Raw genomic sequence first — 19,335 nt, forward strand, 5'->3', positions numbered from 1 at the left:
CACAGAGTAGAGCCCCCCAGGTCCATCTTGGGTCCATCCAGTGCCATTTTGATGAAAAACACAATTTTGTCGTAGCCAAGGCTTGTTGGAGTCTTCCAACTCGAAATCTTATCTGCAACGATCTTCAACGATCTTCAACGATCTTCAACGATCTTTTGCATCATGCACGAACCTGCTGGCATCTTCCTAGGGTGCATTTCTTAAGTTTTCTACTAACCGGGGACTCTTCTTTTGCACCCTCTTCTGGGTTGGCATTGGCTCCTGTCCTTCCTGAAACTTCCTTTGACTTCTGGAATTGGTCCCCTTCCTTTGCGGGTCTTCAGGGCCTATAATCCAGCAGTTGTTCTTTGCAGACTTGGTTGGCTGCTGCAAAATCCCCAAAACGAGGTGTAGTGTGTTCTAAGGAAACTTGCAGTACTTTACTCCTGCTTTTCTCGGCTCTGGAGTGGGGTAATTTACTTACTTTTAGTGTATTCTTACTCTCCAAGCGATATATTGTATATAATATTTACCTCCAGAAGGAGTATTGTCTCTAAGATATTTTTGGTATTGTGTCACCCAAATAAATACCTTTATTTTTGGTAACACTGAGTATTGTATTTACTTGTGTATAAGTACTGTGTAACTATAAGTGGTATTGCATGAGCTTTGCATGTCTCCTAGTTCAGACCAAGCTGCTCTGCTATAGCTCCCTCTATCAGCCTAAGCTGCTAGAACACTACTACTTCACTAATAAGGGATAACTGGACCTGGTATAAGGTGAAAGTACCCAGGGTACCCACTACAAACCAGGCCAGCCTCCTACACAGCCCCCTACTTCCTTTTGGCCTGGTCGACCACCCTTCCCACCAGCTTTGGGTAATTTCCGTGAAACTTTTAGGGCACAGGGGATGGTGATGGTAGATTTCCCTACAACTGTCTCAGTTGATGTTTTTGAGGGGATTTGTACTGCGGTGGGGGAAGCAATAATTAATTCACTTGGGTCGGGTTCCTCCAGCAGAATGTGAGAGTCCGTTACCTGTCGAGTTTCAGTAATTTGCTACTCCACACAAGAAATCTCTTCTGTAAGCACCCTCACTACATTATTTAATTAAGTTAAAATTATGTGATTTTTTTCCTGGACATTTGTCCATGCCACTTTGTGCCTCCCCTTTTGTCTTACCCAGTGAGTACTTGCTGTAAGGAATACGTATAGAAGCTGTCCTCCCAGTTAAAATACTAAGGCCCATATTTATACTCTGTTTTCGACAGATTAGCGTAATTTTTTACGCAAATTCGGCGCAAATTTAACTCCATATTTATACTTTGCCGCTAGACCCGTCTAGCTCCAAAGTTATGGAGTTTGAGTCAATTTCTGTACGTGAAACCCTACCTTGCGCTGATGACATGCAAGGTAGGCATTCCCGTGCAAAAATTACTCTAAGGCATGTGCGCCTTATTTATCCTACGGAATCAAAATGAAGCACAGGCGAAGGCAGGCCTTAAAACATGGGGCCCAGCCGGATTAGCGCTGTTTTTTAACGTCTGAGTCAAGGCAGGCGTTAAGGCACCTGTGGGCTCATTTCCATGGTGGGAGACCATGGAAGCAGTCCACAGGGGCCCTTCCCTGCACCCAGGGACACCCCCTGACGCCCTCGCCCACCCCTGGAGGACACCCATGGATGGAGGGACCCATCGCAGGTGAGTGCACGTATGTGCAGGTAAGTATAATTCTTTTTTTTTTAATGGCATGGGGGGCCTTGCTTGGGCCCCCTGGCATGCCATTGTGCCAAATGGGCATGCCCAGGGGACAGACGTTTCCTGGGCATGGCCATTGGGCAGGGGGACATGACATTTCCATGGGGGTTGTGCGTCAAACAATGCCGCAAGTCAGGTTAGAGACAATATTTTTGACTCTAACCTGACTTGCACCATTCTTTGGCACACTACCCCCAGTCTTCCCTTCGCCTCCGCTGCCCGGTTACCATAATTTATTTTGACACTAACCAGGCCGCAGGGTCGGCTAATGTCATTCCATAAATAAGGCGCCTGGCTGGCGCGTTGGCATGGCGTTCGCCGATGGTAACGTTTTTGACGCAAATCTGCACTAGCGCTGATTTGCATCAAAAAGTATAAATATGGGTCAAAATGCACAAACTGGGCACAACAAAGAATCTAGTGGATGAGCCAACCAATGCCCTCTCTGAGCTCTTTGACAAAAGACCCCAAGTCACAGAAAAAAGGGGGAGCCAACCAAGTTCCAGCCTGCCCAATGATCCCCATGCATCCAAACTGGGAATTTCTGGGGAACAAAATGCACATCTTGTTGACATATGATGTGTAAAACATGCCATTATTATGCTGCACTGACACAAGCCGAAGCGATAAAGAGGGCTCTTACCAGTCTAAACATATACTTCCAAAGGACCATGCGATCACCCTGCCCTGCCTCTTCCTCACACTGACGGTCACAGGATGGGCCTGCACGTAGCCCAGGCTTCACCCGGGCACGGCCTGTGCACATTCCATGCAGCAACAATCCTTCTGGCACTTTGTAGCAGTGGTGCAGCTCTCCTCCCTCCTACAGGCATTGCAACAGGAGCACCTCTTAACACATTGAGTCCTGGGACCTGTAGTCTCGTCATCAAGATGCTGGTAGCTTTTGTAGGTGTTCTGCCCAGCAGGAATCCTTCTGGTGCTTTGTAGCACCCGGTGATGCTCTCATCCCCCCTGCGAATGTGGCAACCAGAGTGCCTCCTATTGAGGTGAGTCCTTGGAACTGGATTCCCTTCTTAAAGATGTTGGTGACTATTGCGAGCATCATGCACAGCAGCAATCCGTCAGGTGCTTTGTAGTGCCTGGTGCACCTCTCCTCCCCCCCCTGCAGGCGTGGTAATCAGAGCACCTCCTAGTGCAGAAAGTCCTGGAACCTCAAGTCTCTTCTTAAAGATGCTGATGACTGCGTCCAAGACAGATCAATTCCATACTGATCTGCATCTCTCACGCAAGTGCTCAAGGCAGTTATGGTTTTTGGAACACAACATGCATGAAACGGAACACAACCAGCCCAACTGAGGATAAACATGTTAACCCTTATGGTCAGATATGTAGTCCGGCTAAAAAACAGGACAAACTGATGTCAGGATTATCTGTGTGCATACCAGGCATCGTTTCTGACTGGGGGAGAGAACTATAAACGAAACAGAACAAATCCATACTGATTTATGCCTGTCAGAACCGCATCTAAATTTTCAGAACTTGTTCAACACAATAAAGTAAAATCAAAGTAAGGAAAACCTCAGGCCCAAACAACTCAGGATCTCTGACTTAAGGGTCAGAAATTCATATCTGAGCCAAAATGTGCAAAAACCAATGTCAAAAGGCCTAACAGATATTATATAACGATGGAATGGTTACATGCTGCAGGAAGCAGGCAAATGATTCAAAGAAATGTGTGTATAACTTGCCCATCTCACACTAAACCATATAGTGCCCCGCCAATGCAGATAGTCTGCAGGGGTACATTTTGTAGTGGGTATGGAGCATCACCCTTCTACTGCCATGACACATGTAAATCAGAAATAAGGCTTTCATTCTTTATGGACCGTGTTGCACCTCATCTAATATATTATGTCAAAAATGGATGACCAAGGCATTTCGTCACTAAGGCCATGAATGTGACTATGTTATTTAACGATCCACCTTTGTTTCCTGCCACACAGATATTGGGAGGTATATGTGACAGACATCAGTATAGGTTTATCTAATACTGTCCACTGTATGTCTATTCTCAATTAAATGATTCATCAGTTTTGTGGCTGCTTTATGGCATCATATCGTACTTTCATGGTCCTTGATGCATGTCCTGACCTTGCATGTGGTCATACCAACATAACATGAACCACAGGGGCAGGTTATGAGGTAGATGAGTTTGTCGCTGTTGCGATTGGTGTGCTTTCGGAGTTACCAAGGGGTATTGGTCCCTATGTCTATATGGGTGGTGTGCTCAATGAGAGCGCAAACCCCACATGACCCACAGGAAAAATAGCCTTGTGCCTATGGTAGGCCCAAAAGTGTATCTTGTCTGTTTGCAGTCACTGTCCAAGGTCTGGTCTTTACAAGCCCATTCTTGATGTTGATATTGTGGCTGCATTTGAAAGCAAAGAGGGGGTGTGGCATACTTAAGCTCCCCTTGTTCAGTATATGCCAGTTGCTGCATATTGACTTCTTGATAGAGTTTGAGAGGCTGCTGTTAGACCTGACATCCTTGGCATGGTCTCCTTTGTCTTTTTTGCCTCTGCTTCCCATGTGTTAAATGTGTGCTGGACTCTGCTTTTGCTGTTTTTGATACTGTGGGCACTTTACCACTGCTGACAAGCTCTAAAGTGCAAGAGCTCCCTATATAAATTGTATGTGAAATTGGCTTTTCCATGATTGGCATATTTGATTAATAGTAAGTCCCCAGTAAAGTGAACTAGAGGTGCCAGGGCCTGTAAATCAAATACTACTAGTGGGCCTGCAGCACTGATTGTGCCACCCACATTAGTAGCCCTGTAAACATGCCTCAGACATGCCACTGCAGTGTTTGTGTGTACAGTTGTAAACTGCCAATTTGCCTGGCAAGTGTATCCACTTGCCAGGCCTAAACCTACCCTTTTTATAAATGTAAGACACCCCAAAGGTAGGCCTTCGGTAGCCCCATGGGCAGGCTGCAGTGTATGTTAACGGTGGGACATGTACTGGTGTCTTTTACATGTCCGTACAGTAAAATACTGCCAAATTCGTTTTTCACTGTTGCAAGGCTGATCTCTATCATAGGTTAACATGGGGACTGCCTTTAAATATCTTTTAAGTGCAGTTTCCCTTTTGGAGCAAATAGAAATGTGGAGTTGGTGTCTCTGTACTCACAATTTAAAAATACTTATTTTGGTAAAGTTGTTTTTTAAATTATCAGTCTGAAAATTCCACTTTTAAAAAGTGGGCATTTTCTTGCTTAAACCATTTTGTGACTCTGTCTGCTTGTGTATTCCCTGTGCGTGTCAGATTGACACTTGGGCTGTTTGTGAATCCCCTCTAGACAGCGACACAAAGGGAGGTAAGGTGTAGCCTGCCTATCCTGATGGGCCATCTGAACTAGAGTTGAGGAAGGAGTGGTCGCTTACACCTGAATGGGCTGTGCCTGACATCACACAATGAAGCCTCCAACTCACTGGTGTGAGTCTGGAGCCAGGCCTGGGCAAGGCAGGATCTTGTGAACAACAGAGACTTGCCTTTGAAGTTTGCCTACTTCAAAGGCAGAAAAGGGTACTGTAGGAGGCTGGCCTGGTTTGTAGTGGGTACCTTGGGTACTTACACCTTGTACCAGGTTCTAGTTATCCCTTATTAGTGAAATAGAGTAGTGTTCTAGAAGCTTAGGCTGGTAGAGATAGCTGTAGCAGAGCAGCCTAGGCTGAACTAGGAGACATGCAAAGCTCCTGCAATACCACTATAGTTACACAGTACTTATACACAAGCAAGTACCATACTCAGTGTTACCAAAAATAAAGGTAGTTTATCTTAGTGACACAAGGCCAAAAATATCTTAGAGGCAATACTACTTCTGGAGGTAAGTATTATACACAATATATACACTAGACATCAAAATAAGGTAAGTAAATAGTCATAGGATAGTGCAAACAATAGGAAATGCTATATAATGCAATAGGAGAAAATAGGTCTAGGGCAACACAAACCATATACTAAGAAAGTGGAATGCGAATCACAAAGTCCCCCCTAGACATGTGTAGTGTGTAGAGAATCACTGGGAGAGTAAGAAAACCACAAAGGTGAGTAAAATACCCCACCCCAGAGCCTAGGAAAGTAGGAGTAAAGTACTGCAAGTTTCCTTAGGACACACTACAGTTAGTGATTAGAGTTATTGCAAGAACCATGCAAGACTGCAAGCAACACATGGTAGACTCCTGGACCTGAAGATCTGTGAAGAGAGGAGACCACGTCCAGAAGTCGCAGATGATTCCAGGAAGGACAGGAGCCCCTGCCAACCTAGGTGATGGTGCAAAGAGGAGTTCCCGGTTGAAAGAAGACTGCAGAAGAGCACCAAGGAAGATGGTTGTGGGTTCCTGCATGATGCAAAGGATGTCCAATGTGGAGATGTTGACTGCAGGTGAGTTGCAGCAATGGATTCGTCCAACAAGCCTTGGTTCAAGCAATATCGCGGATTGCATGCAACTCTGGACTCAGGAGGGACCTGGGGGCCTCAACTCAGACTGAGGAGGCAGATGGGGCTCCCAACACTGGAGGGAACCCACAGATGACCAGACAGCACCCATGAAGGTCCCAGGACACGGGGACAAAGAAGGTGCAAATTACGGTTGTTGCTGTACAAAAGAAGGTCCCACACCGCTGGAGAACAACTCAGTGAGTTGAGCGTCACAGGATAGAGTGCTGGGGACCTGGGCCAGGCTGTGCATGAAGGATTCCTTAGAAATAATGCACAGAGGCCTCAGGAGGTGAAGATGACACGGTGCTCAGGGGTACTATCGCAAACTGGGAAGGCAACCTCTTACCTCCTCCAAATTTTGACAGCAGGAACCTTGAGCAGACGGTGTTGAAGGGGTCCACCACCTGTGTTCCAAGGAGCACCCTCGTCGCCAGGAGAGGAATCCCAGAAAACCAGTCATCGTCTTAGGAAGGTGCCTGATGAAGCAGGGAAGTGACTACATCACTCCACGGGAGATTTTGACAAGACAGGGCCACTCACCTGAAAAGCAGGATGTCTACAGGGGCGATGGTATGCCCCCAACCTCCTGGAACAACTCTCGACACTTCCTGGTGGACACAGAAACCCCGGCAGGTGTCCCAAAAGGAAAGGGGGAGTGGAAGAGAAAGAGACAAAACACTGCCACGTCTTGCCGGTCCAGCCAGGCACCCTGTATCTTCTGGGTGGCAGGTCGTTGTTGACAGAATGATAGTAGAGTTAATGCACTCAACTTCCTTGAAACTGAAACTAACACTGCATTATCAAAAACCCAAACTCAGTGCCATAACAATAAGTACTGCGACACTAGGGCTGGCTTCAGAGAGATTCAGGGCCATATTTATACTTTTTGACGCAAAGCTGCGCCGGCGCAGCTTTGCGCCAAAAATTTTAACGCCGGCTAATGCCATTTCGATGCGCCGTGCGGGCGTCAAATTTATACTTTGACGCACGGCGGCGCAATCAACAGGTGAGAGTCATTATTTTGTGACGCACACAGCGGCGTCAAGTCGTAAAGGAAACCAACGTTAACGCGACGCAAATGACTGTGGGTCGATTTACGACAGCGCAACCCGGAAAGCGCTGTTTATTTTGACGCAATAGCGTCAAATTTACCCGCAAAAACTGCCCTTTCAGCAGAGGAGAACCAAAATGGATCCCAGATGCCACAACAGACCCCAGGAAGATGACAGCAGACCAGGAACCAACCAGGATGATCCATACAGGAACCAGGACATTTTCAGAAAAAAAAGAAAGTGTTGCTTCAGTGCAGAGGAGCAGGAAATCCTGGTTAAAGAGGTGACGGAACACCAGCACCAATTGTTCATCACCTCTACATTGCCTATCAGTAGGAGAGAGGCCATATGGCAAAAAATTGTGGACAAGATCAACAATGTGGCTGAAGAACGCAGATCAGTCACCGAGTGTAAGAAACGCTGGCATGACTGCAAACGTAGGACAAAAGAAAAAATGGCCAGGAACAGGAAGGCAGCACTGCAGACTGGAGGGGGGAGTCCAGCACACCAGGAGGCCCTGGACCACATGGAGGAGATGGTCGCAGCCGTCATCCCTGAGGAGATTGTCACAGGGATTCAAGGACAGGACAGCGCAGACTACCACAACACAACGCACATGCAGGGTAAGTCGCAAGGGGAATCATAATACAATAATGATAACTGCAACCGGGGGGGGGAATACCTACTACACAATGCATGTAACTCAGCATATATATGAAGTGGCATGGGTAAAGGGGCACAGCAGGGGGGCATGGCCAGCACAGACTGAAGCTGGGGCATGACAAAATACAGCACCAACAACAGTCCCATGGGGCCATCCTGTAATTACAACAATGGAGCCAAGGGAAGGCAGCGACAGGTGGGAAGGCCACTACGTCAAACTTAGATCCAGGCACTCGTCAGTCAAAATGTATCCTACATAAACTAGGTCCCCATCAGTAATCCAGTAGCCAAAACAACAACTGCAATGTAACTGCGACAACAGTTGACAATAACACCTCTGATCTCTGTGCAGCTATAGTAGCAAATGGCAGGAACCTCCCCATGGAACATACATTCCTAAATTAGGGGGTGAGGATGACATCTGCAACTATTTATAGAAATAAGACAAAGGCACCAGTACACTCAAATGCCAATGCCCATACTTGACACATACATCAGCCAAAGTAAACAGCAATAGGAGCCACACAGCACTAAGGACACACACATGCTGCATACGTCAGGGTCCCTCACGTGCCTGGCTAACAAGGCAACATCACTAATGTCATACTGCTCAGACAACAACATTGAGGAGGGGACACCTGCAACTGGTCACTGAAACACACCTGCACAGTCTGAGAACCAAATAGGACTTTGATACCATAAACAGGGCAATCCAATTAAACAGATGTTACCCAACATCATCTCGAAACATCAACAATGTTTACATCCATACCACATCCTAACATTGCCATGCATAGGATATGCCACATAACATGTACATTTAGGTCAATGTGAATAAAAAGTGTTTGGGGCAGGTCCTGAGAGGCAAGTGTGCTGCCAGGGCATTCACAACACCCACAGCCAGTCAAAGTGTAGTGTGGTGTGGTAAGTTTTACGTATACTTTGCACATTAGCTTCAGGCTTTATGCCTCTGTGCACCTTGCCCTGAATGCACTTTTACTCATTTGCTAACAGCTTAGAGCCTCTGTGCACTTTGCACTAAATGCTTTTTATTAGGCTTCGTATCAGTTATTTTGTAAATAGCCAGTTCTACGGTGTTGTTTTTTAGTCATATCACACTGTTTTGCCTACTTCAGCACTGCAGTTCTCCAGAACATATTCACTCTGTGCTCCAGTCAAGGATACAGTCTGGTACATTGCCGATAGACGTGGTAGGAGTTCAGATTTGGCATTCCTGCGTAGGGACACTTTGTCATCACGATGACATGTGAGTTATAAAATCACTTCCTTGTCCCAATACACGCAAGAGGGAGTTTCCGAACAGAGAACCACAACTAGACGCTGCCTGCCTTGCTGCAGATGCTGAACCAGATCACAGGCCATTGCTCAGATATGTCTCCCCAGTGATTCAGACAGGCAAGCTCGAAGCTTAACATGCTGTGCTCTAAATAGAACAAGCAGAGGGAGAGTAGAAACAGTTAGGCACCATGATAGCTTTGTTCAAATGTTTTACACTCCTGGTGACTATTTCAATTCTACCATGTTGTATTGTTTTGGTTATTGTGGCTCACACCTAATTATCTAAAAGTCAGTTGTTTTATGAAATCATCATATAAAACAAATACTGTCTTTGTCATTAGTATATGAGATCATACTGGAAAAGAGAGAATTGGTTTGGATCTGAGTGACCACGACTTCCCTGAGAAGTTCCAAAGATGTCATGCGCTCGGCTGTCTAATCATTTCTTTGCCGTGGGAGACATGAGGCACTGCTAGTTAGTCAGAGCAAAAAGAAAGAATTAGGGTGACAGAGTTATGTACAAGTGGGTCAGACTCAGTCCCCCACACCATCAGCTATCCTGCTGCCTAGAAATCCAGTAATCTCATGTAGGATAATGAGAGCCCACGCGACAAAATGTCTCTCCATAAGAATAGATATACACGGAGGGACGAGTAGGACAAAAAGATGGCTATTCCCAAATTGGTACAAAGCAACACCTAGAGGCAATTAGGCAGACAAGTCTGATAACTCTATATCATACATGTGACACACAGGTGGGCCATAGGCCTATAACAATGCCCATATGAAGGACAGCAGATACCAATACCAAACCAGAGCACAAAGTTAAGTCATCCAAAGGCTTGTATCTTATGGCAAAATTGTCACAACACAGACACACTAATTGTACCCTGTTTCATTGCAGAGGAACATGGATCTCCTGCCGATATGCCTGTCCCTGATTTCCCTGATGACATGGATGACGAGCCCATAAATATTTCCCAGGAGACCATCCAAAAGGTCCTTGAAACCCTCCAGACCCCACCTTCAGTCACAAGGAGGAGCACAGAAGAAGCAGCTATCACAGAAGAACCACCCACCACCCCAATTCTAAGACCTGCCAGCTCCAACACAGCTGAGGACTCAGACGACACTGGCACCAGCTTTGAAAGAACTGTAGTTGGTGTACCACGTGAGCTGGCCAAGGAGGTGCGGGTGGGTATGCAAAACATGGCAGCCAGCCTTGAGGGGGTGCGTTCCTGCATGACGTCATTTGCAGATCAGGCAGCTGCTACGCAAGCCCGAACATCTGTCTTGCAGGAACTTGCCAAAACACTGAAGGAAATCAGCACAGCTGTCATCCAGTTGACACAACACCTACAACTGCAATCCAGTCAACGTGTGCACAAATGCAACATTGAACCCCTCAGGGCCGACCTGGCTGCCTACCATCGTGATGTGGCTGCCATTCTCAAAAACCAGCAGGCCCTCCTTGCTGCAGTACTGCCCTTAATAACTCCACAGGGAGCAGCCCCCGGGATGTCTGCCTCCACGTCTTCTAACACTGAGGTGTGTGTTGCCCCTTCACAACCAACAACAACAAGGACAAACCAGGCAACACACACATCAGAAGAAGAAGAAGACATGGAACAGATCACATTCTCACGGAAGAGTACCCGGAAGCACTAGTCCCTGCACCATGGCCTACTTTGACCAAGGTCCTACGTTTTGACAAATGCCAGTCTCACTACAACTACACTCAATGACTGTTCTGCAATCCACTGTATGACTTGTCAGCATTGCCAGTGAATGTCTCTCTCCTACTATTTGCCAATTCCTGTCCCTCTGCACTGTCTGTGACATCACCCCAGCATGTCAGGAGCATCATCCACACCCCTTCTGTAGGATCACCATGTAAGAATGCACCAGAACGGACCCAGCAATCATGGACAATGGATATTTTACACTACAGCACCTATAAATAAATAGCACTTGCACACCTATTATGTCTCTGTGTTATTTCACACTTCAACTGTGCAGTACATAACTCCAAAGTGCCTGTGTGGCAACCATGTAGCTTGTCAATACAACTGTCCTGACATCATGTAGTCTGATACATCTGTGCAGTGGCCAGGATTGAATCATAGCCTTACCATACTGAGGAGAATAACTGATGAAGGGACTAACCACACACAATCATGCTGTGTTGGACAGAATGATGCACCATCTATAGCAATTCTAGTCAACTAATGGTGGCTGAGATATGTAGGCACCATGCAATACTAAAACATGAAATTATGCTGCAAAATGTAAGCAAACATAAACAAATAACACTGCATCAATCACCCTTTCTGAGTATACTTCCATGAAGGAAAGTCATGCAGAATTAGTACACACATGATGTAGGTCAGCAATGAAGGCAACAAGACAAGAGTGTTAACAACACCTCATCTACAAAGATCTCCCTGAACATCACACTGCAGTCCGACCTATGAAATTACCCACAATAACAAGTCCGGAAGCACACTTTGTGAAGTAGAATACATACTCACCAACACAAAACCTTGGTGATCGATGCAAACTACCAATGGTGTGTCTCCCAAATGGTGGATACTTACCAAGTTATCACACGGGTAGCTGGCATGTTAAACCTCCATTTTCTGGGGATGGCTAGCATAGGACACTAATGTCATACAAAAACATTCACCTACACTGATGTCAAGGCCATGATAAAGTAGCACCTAACGCATCATGTAAAGGGTTAACTATATATTTATTACTATTTATTCACACAAGAGGCAACTAAGGGAAAAGTAATACCTACACTAATCTAACCTGACTACTACTAACCCACAACTGTCCCTAACTAACCTAAGCTAAACTTACTCTACACATATAACGAAACGATCTAAACATCAACCCCCCACCCACCATTATGAGACAGGACACATGCAGGACAACACTTACTAACCTACACACATACTATACTATCCTAAACAATCATATATATATATATATATATATCTTTTTTTTAAACAAACAGGAATCCCAACATTGACACTCCCCCACACAAAAAATAAAGATAGAAAGAATAAGGACCCCCCACCCTCTTCCCTAACACTAACTAAGCTAACTACCTATACTAACCTACTACTAATCCCCAAAACCCAACTACCAGTACAAAATAGGAAAGAGGAGAGAGGGGAGGGGTAAAAGTTAAACAAGGCAAATGTCCTAGAGGTTGGCCCTCCGTAGGGTCCGCTTGATGGAGCGAACCCTTTTTTTTATATACGCCACATCCTGGCTTAGCTTGTCCACCTTATTAAACACCTTGTCCAATTTACGGCTCAATGCCAGGAATGCGGCTGGGTCCACAGGAGGGGCTGATGCTGTCTGTGTGCCGGCCGAGGTGGACCTTGTGCCAGCAGTTGAATGCCCACTGGACTGTCCTGGTTGTTGAACATGTCTGGGTCCAGGTCTTGATGAGGAGCCAGGGTCAACTGTGCCCGACGTTGCTGGGGCCACTTGGGGAGACCTGGTGGATGTGGTGGTGGTGGCTGTTGTGGGCAATATAGGCCCACCCTGTGGTGAGGACCACCATGCCTCGGAGGCCCGATCTGATTGATATTTTCGGGCCATCCTCCTGTACCCCGACTGCACCTGCAGGATGTGCCGGTATCGCATGGCACGCCTCTCAAATTGGTGTCTATCTGCGGCACTCATGTTTGCAGCTGTGAAGAGAAATGGCAAATATTTACCATGGGAATTGCATTGGGTGGAATAGCACAATGGGTTATTTGTACATTACTTGTACTGTATTTGTTACAGCAATTGTCACAACATAGTTCACTAAAAGTCTCAGAGGAAGTACATGTGAAGCCTGCATACATAAGGGCATCTCACACCTAGCATATCCATGTCTCTACATGATGGATGACATCAGCCTAAACTACTCATCCAAATAATGCCTAATGCAGCTGACATTATGGCTGAACCTCTTCCGCATACTGACTTCACTACATATGTCACTCTATGTGCTAACTATCACAACCCTCACTCAATGCCATTTGTAAATTGTTGTTTGCAAATATTGAACCCATGGGCCATAACCGAATGTGTACACTAGGGGCCAGATGTAGGAAGACGGCAAATTGCGACTTGCAATTTGCTATGCAGAACGGTGTCTCAGACACCGTCTGCGAGTCGCTATGGGGTTGCAAAGACCCACCTCATTAATATTAATGAGGTGGGTCCCAATTTGCACCCCCATAGCGACTATAGGCACTCACGGGGATGGAGGCCTGCTGGGAACAGCAGACCTCCATGTCCGTGACTGCTTTTAAATAAAGCAGGTTTTTTTTTTCCAAGTGTAGCCCATTTTCCTTAAAGGAAAACGAGCTGCACTTAGAAAAAAAAACCAAAACCTTTTGTTTTGGATTTTTTCAGGGCAGGTAGTGGTCCCTTTGACCACTGCCTGCTCTGAAAAAATATTTTTGGGTCCACTCACAAAGGGGAAGGGGTTCTATGGGGACCCCTTCCAGTTTGCGAGTGGGTTACCATCCACTTCAAGTGGATGGTACCTGCGACTCCATTTGCGACCGCGTACTCGGTCGCAAATGGAATTGCATACCACTGCGAGTCGCAAATAGGAAGGGAACACCCCTTCCTATTTGCGAGTCAGAAATGCATTTTGCGAGTCAGTTCCGACTCACAAAATGCATTTCTGCATAGCAAACACACGTTTGCGACTTGCAAACGGCGATTTTCGCCGTTTGCGACTTGAAAACTGTTTTCTACATCTGGCCCTAGGTTCTAAACAAAGATGCAAAAGGTCACAAGTACGTGTAACATACTGATTGCTACAGTCCTAGGTACCCTATTCCCAATCACATGACAGTCTTTAAGGGTGGGGTGGGAAGAACAACCAACAAGCCCAGGTTCAATGCACACCCAGGAGTGTATAGAAAGGTCAACAAGTATGTGCCTCCACACACAACACCAATGAAGGGCTAGCAACACGTTGGAGTTAGCCAAACATTGTCATATCCAAGGTCCACACATGTCAAAATGCTCTGACTCAGGCCAACATCACATACTATCAGTGAGGCATGTTTTACAACACACACAGAGGAGCAAGAACACCCATGATCATGAGTCGACTGAACCCCTAGGCCATTGCACTCTAGTCACACACACTTCTAGTTCAACTTGTGGAAGTACATGCCCCCAGAAGATCCGACCTACAGTGTACACAGGGCATTCTCAACTAGGAAGCTGCATATTTCATAGAAGCCATTTGCCAAAGCTATCTGGGAGAATGTCAGTCTGATATGCAGACTCAGTTCAAGCCAAGTCCCAGAGCAACTCTTACATTAACCAGTGTATTCCACATGACTCATCCCATTCCCCATAGCGGGCCGACTGGAATGACCTACAGCCCCTAAATCTGAGAGATGGCTAAGTATTGGTCTACAGAAACAGAAGTGATAATTGAAATCCCAGTAAAGCAACAATGCCAATGAACGGGCAGCGCATCAAATCATGAATTCTGTTGAACACACAGTAGTCCATCATGCATCACTAGCAAACAATAAAAATAGCACTCAGGCCACACTCACTGTAGGTATAGGGGTCCTCAAAATGTGCCACCTCTCCCACGGTGTACGGTGCTGGTCCACCTGTAAAGCATGAAAGGAAGAATATACTCAGACTCCGTGCACTGACAAATAATTGCAGTTACTATGACACTGTGTGAATATGACATGGTAATGATACACTTTCCCACATGCTCATACTGCATGGATGAATTTTTAATCAACATTAACATTGGATAAGTCTCCTGCTACAGTTACACACCCTACTACACACATGCAGTGGCCAGGACAGTCATGTGTTGTCAAAGATACACCTCCATTAGTATGCCCCAACAATATAGGGTTGCATTCATCTCATCATGTGCATCCCAGAGAGACATCCAAAAGCTGGTTACTTGAGGACTGCATGACCCCTCAAAATCAAACAGGCTAGGTGGACATTTTCAACACACAGCAACCAGACACACATGTGACATATGTGTGGACAACATAGCTAACTTCATGTGACGTGAAGGCACCACACATTTATAGCATCATCATGGTTTTACATTTTTCTGTCTAGCTATGGCGTGGACATATGTAGGTATGTTGTTTCAACATAACTTTCTCACTGGCCAATATTACCTGTAGAGTTCAAATAGAGGCATTAACGTGTCGCTTGTCTGACACAAAGGCAACACTACATTACATACAGCTACAGGCATCCGGTATGTGTTGAAAACATGAGCCATCTGACTGCTAGCATTGGTCTTCCTACACATTGTGCAACAAATACACATTAGGTTTCCCTAGCATTACACACAGTCAGCTACTTATCTAGCAGATTGGGTAACAATCATCACATGTCCCCACACAGATTTCAATTCTTCACATGTAATTGATTTCTTCACCAACATGGCCACCAATCCTGATTCCCAGGTGGTCCAGCAGGTCCTGCTCCCTGGATATGAGATCAGCCCAGCGGTGCTTTAGTTGATGCTCATTCCTAATGCTCCCGTACACCCGGACCAGGTGATGGCGCACCTTCCCCCACCGGACTTTCCGTTCCTCCGTGTGATACCCCTGTATCACACGGCCCCCAGCCTCCAGCATGAGTGGGAGGAAATGGCAAACAAGCCAAATGAATCCCCCCAATTCCTCCTCACCCATCCTGCCAAGCCGAGGCCTACCTGACATATTAACAAATTGAAAGGTGAAAAATGAGACAAACAAGTAAAAGTGGGAAATGGGGAAAGGTAGAGTAGTGAAGGAAAAATAAAACTTAAGAAAAATAGCCCAACTAACCCCAAAGTTAAACTACCCAGAACAGACTCCCACAGACAATACAAACAAAAACAGGATTGGACAAAAGTATACTAAACAGACTAAGACAATATTAGACAACAAGACTATGATCACAAAAGCACAAAATACAAGGTACACAGGACACAAAAGCAGTTAAACACAGGACTACACTTTTCACACAACCACACAGTCTAGATAAATCTGAGACTGCAAAGTGAAAGTGAAAGTGAAAGTTAACTCACAGTACAGATTTTGTAAACAGGATATCCTATTACATCACTTCCTGCATAAAATGGCCGCCGTTTTTATTTTCCCGTTATGCGTCATATTTTCATGCAGACAGATTGTGTGTCATATTTTTTGAAGCATAACATTGCACATAATGCAGAGTCAAAAGTAATTTCTTCTTTGTTCCCTTACATTATTGTGAGGCTGAGTTTACAGTTCTAGTGTAGAATTATAATTTCCTGGCAAATATGAGAAACATTTATGAAAATTTATATTTGACTCTGCATTCTGTGCACTCCTGTACGTGAAAAAATTATGACGCCCATGCTGTATGCGTGGATATTTGACGCTACATGAACAATATGGTGGACATGTCATGTACCTTATTAATTTATTATTTTTCATATCATATTTTTTGACTCTGCATTCTGTGCACTCCTGTACGTGAAAAAATTATGACGCCCATGCTGTATGCGTGGAAATTTGACGCTACATGGACAATATGGTGGACATGTCTTGTACCTTATTAATTTATTATTTTTCATATCATATTTTTTGACTCTGCATTCTGTGCACTCCTGTACGTGAAAAAATGATGACGCCCATGCTGTATGCGTGGAAATTTGACGCTACATGGACAATATGGTGGACATGTCATGTACCTTATTAATTGATTATTTTTCATATCATATTTTTTGACTCTGCATTCTGTGCACTCCTGTACGTGAAAAAATTATGACGCCCATGCTGTATGCGTGGAAATTTGACGCTACATGGACAATATGGTGGACATGTCATGTACCATATTAATTGATTAATTTTCATATCATATTTTTTGACTCTGCATTCTGTGCACTCCTGTACGTGAAAAAATTATGACGCCCATGCTGTATGCGTGGAAATTTGACGCTACATGAACAATATGGTGGACATGTCATGTACCTTATTAATTTATTAATTTTCATATCATATTTTTTGACTCTGCATTCTGTGCACTCCTGTACGTGAAAAAATTATGACGCCCATGCTGTATGCTTGGAAATTTGACGCTACATGGACAATATGGTGGACATGTCATGTACCTTATTAATTTATTATTTTTACTATCATATTTTTTGACTCTACATTCTGTGCACTCCTGTACGTGAAAAAATTATGACGCCCATGCTGTATGCGTGGAAATTTGACGCATTTTTAAATTATGTCTTCATTTTTTAAAGTTGAGGAAGGAAATTTGTCATGACCAAATGGTGCTATGTGATACACATTTGTGGTTAGCTATGACACATGTCCCTTATTGGATGTATAGAAGGCATTCACACTGTAATATTTATGATACCTCAAAAAATGTATTAACCATATTTGTACACATATTTTGGGTAATTGCTGATGGCTATTTTGAAATGATGAATGGGATACCATGATGTATTCCTTCTCAAACATGTGTCCACATTTATCATGGTAATGCATTTATCTATAGTCCAAACAGGGAGTGCAATAGTCACTTACAGTTTTTGTGGGGCTAACCATGTCCTATTATGATTTTGTGTATCTGATTTGTGTTTGACTTTTGACATGTAGGCCACACATGCGCCTTATGCATGTGTTTAGTTCACAAGTACATGGTTCTTGTATATTTGGGGGGCGGTAGAGGTGGACTTAGGCCCCCAGCACCCTAGGTTTTGCCCTTCCAGATTTACTATTTTATCCATGGCTTTCATTTATTCTGTTATGCAAAACCTGCAGCAGCAGGCTAATGTAAGGCCATAGGGTATGAATCACTGTTAGCCATTCATTCATCTCATTAGCCCATTTGACGTTTGCCCTATTGATTATTTGGAGCAATCTGACATACCATTTTGCACTTACTATGTTTGCTAAATCTCAGCGTTCCTCATGTGCTGATGACAAATAGGTTGTTGATGTATGTGGCCCTTTATGCATTACCTGGTTTAGTGGCATGTTACATTCTTCCTGCTAGGTTCGAACTGGGACACTACTGTGATGGGCTGCTTGCAAATATTTGGTTGATTGGATGACATATGTTTATATGTGTGTGCGAATGTGGATCCACTATCACCTGTCTGGGTGTATGTTGTCACTGTAACTTCAAGGTCTCCTCATGAGTTCGTGGCAGCTGATGTTGTTCCAATTGGGTATTGTTTATATCAAAAATTGAGAGAAGCCATTGAGGACATGGTCACGTACACATGGATGGTCCCACCCTGTCACTGAACACGTGTAATGAGACTTTCAAATGATCAACATTTTTGGGCTGAGTGAGAGACTGTCTCAGGTGTCTGGATCAGGCATTTGTCATTGCCACATTTGTACTCCTGTTGGCCTCTGTGGATGGTAATGTATCATGTAACATCCTACCCTCTGTGCAGACATTTGTGATGTTTTTTTTTTGTGTGATGAGTGTTATGTCATTATTGCTCAATGAGACGACATTCTTCTTCAGCAATTTCGAACTAAAGGTGGGCAGAAATGAATAGGCCAAAGCATGATGGGGTGTTTGTTATATGTGTTTATTTACAATTGTGCAATAAGTGTTGATATGAAAAAATTATGAATTTTTTTTATTTACAAGCTGTTGGCGCCTACGCACTCCTGCTGCCGTGTTTGGTTGTTCCCCCTCCTGTTGCAGGCCAGCATCCTCCTCTTCGTCATCTTCAGGCATGTCTGGGTCTGGTTAAAGGAGGGGAATGTTCCTTTTTACACAAATGTTGTGCAATATGGCACAAGTGAGTATGATCTTACAGACCATCTCTGGGGAATAGAGTAGGCTACCGCCTGTGATGTCAAGGCAGCGGAACCTTGACTTTAGGATCCCAAAGGTCCGCTCAACAATGCTGCGTGTCCTCTTATGGGCGTCGTTGTATGCCCGCTCTGCAGCAGTAGTGGGGTTCCCAAATGGTGTCATTAGCCAAGGCTGGATGCCATACCCCTGATCAGCTGAAATAGAAACACAGAATGGGATCAATTAGATGTAGAAAGCACTCTTGTACAGACCTTTGATGGCAGTAGTTGTCTT

The 19,335-nt window shown here is 44.8% G+C and overlaps 1 long non-coding RNA gene across 2 annotated transcripts in view; it reads right to left on the reverse strand.

The window, feature by feature from the left end:
• The window catches only part of LOC138247972 (uncharacterized), a 274,693-nt gene that overhangs the window by 139,963 nt on the left and 115,395 nt on the right, over window positions 1-19,335 (reverse strand). The window contains exons 4-5 of one of the 2 annotated variants that reach the window (XR_011194590.1): window positions 14,811-14,870; window positions 12,032-12,923 (exon numbers count right to left, since the gene is read on the reverse strand). The exons of the other annotated variant lie outside the window; for it this stretch is intronic. This is a non-coding gene — a long non-coding RNA (uncharacterized lncRNA). Of the gene's footprint in view, window positions 1-12,031; window positions 12,924-14,810; window positions 14,871-19,335 lie in introns of those variants that run through there. 2 annotated transcript variants of the gene reach the window in all.

Source organism: Pleurodeles waltl, chromosome 1_2 (genome assembly GCF_031143425.1).
Source record: "Pleurodeles waltl isolate 20211129_DDA chromosome 1_2, aPleWal1.hap1.20221129, whole genome shotgun sequence".
NCBI lineage: Eukaryota > Metazoa > Chordata > Amphibia > Caudata > Salamandridae > Pleurodeles > Pleurodeles waltl.